Here is a 1,259-nt window from a genome sequence, read left to right as displayed (position 1 = left end):
GTGAGCGGAGCGGGGATCCCTCAGAACCCGGTAAAGTATTAAACTGTACAGAAACCACAGAAACTGGTACAGCCCCATGGATCGTGAGGGGAGCGGGACCGCCGTGAGGGGAGCGGGGATCCACAGAACCCGGTAAAGCAGTAAACTATACAAAAACCACAGAAACTGGTACAGCCCCATGGATCGTGAGGGGAGCGGGGCCGCCGTGAGGGGAGCGGGGATCCCACAGAGCCCGGTACGGCATTAAACTGTACAAAAACCACAGAAACCACAGAAACTGGTACAGCCCCATGGATCGTGAGGGGAGCGGGGATCCACAGAACCCGGTAAAGTATTAAACTGTACAGAAACCACAGAAACCGGTACAGCCCCATGGATCGTGAGGAGAGCGGGGATCCCTCAGAACCCGGTAAAGCATCAAATTGTACAGAAACCACAGAAACCGGTACAGCCCCATGGATCGTGAGCGGAGCGGGGATCCCACAGAGCCCGGTACGGCATTAAACTGTACAAAAACCACAGAAACCGGTACAGCCCCACGGATCGTGAGGGGAGCGGGGATCCACAGAACCCGGTAAAGTATTAAACTGTACAGAAACTACAGAAACCGGTACAGCCCCATGGATCGTGAGGGGAGCGGGACCGCCGTGAGGGGAGCGGGGATCCACAGAAATTGGTACAGCATTAAACTGTACAGAAACCACAGAACCCGGTACAGCCCCATGGATCGTGAGGGGAGCGGGGATCCCTCAGAACCCGGAACGGCGTTAAACTCTACAGAAACCACAGAAACCACAGAAACCGGTACAGCCCCATGGATCGTGAGGGGAGCGGGACCGCCGTGAGGGGAGCGGGGATCCACAGAACCCGGTAAAGCAGTAAACTGTACAGAAACCACAGAAACCACAGAACCACAGAAACTGGTACAGCCCCATGGATCGTGAGCAGAGCGGGGGTCCCTCAGAAACCGGTACAGCACTAAACTGTACAGAAACCACAGAAACTAGTACAGCCCCACAGAACCCGGTACGGCACTAAACCAGCACCACAGAAACTGGTACAACCCCAGAGACCACGGTATGGCCCTAATCGGGAAAAACAGAGTCCCATAAAGCCCCACAGACCCCAGTGTGGCCCTAACGCAGCAAAACAGCCCAGTACAGACCCATAACCTGGCCTCACAGACCCCAGTATGGACCAACAGACTCCAGTTTGGCCCCTTAAGCCTGCTCGATAGCCCTCGGCCCACCCCATAGCCC

Source organism: Malurus melanocephalus, unplaced genomic scaffold (genome assembly GCF_030028575.1).
Source record: "Malurus melanocephalus ecotype Western Australia unplaced genomic scaffold, MMel_1.1 scaffold_3407, whole genome shotgun sequence".
Taxonomy (NCBI): domain Eukaryota; kingdom Metazoa; phylum Chordata; class Aves; order Passeriformes; family Maluridae; genus Malurus; species Malurus melanocephalus.
The sequence above is the reverse complement of the archived record's forward strand: the minus strand, read 5'-3'. Positions refer to the sequence as shown.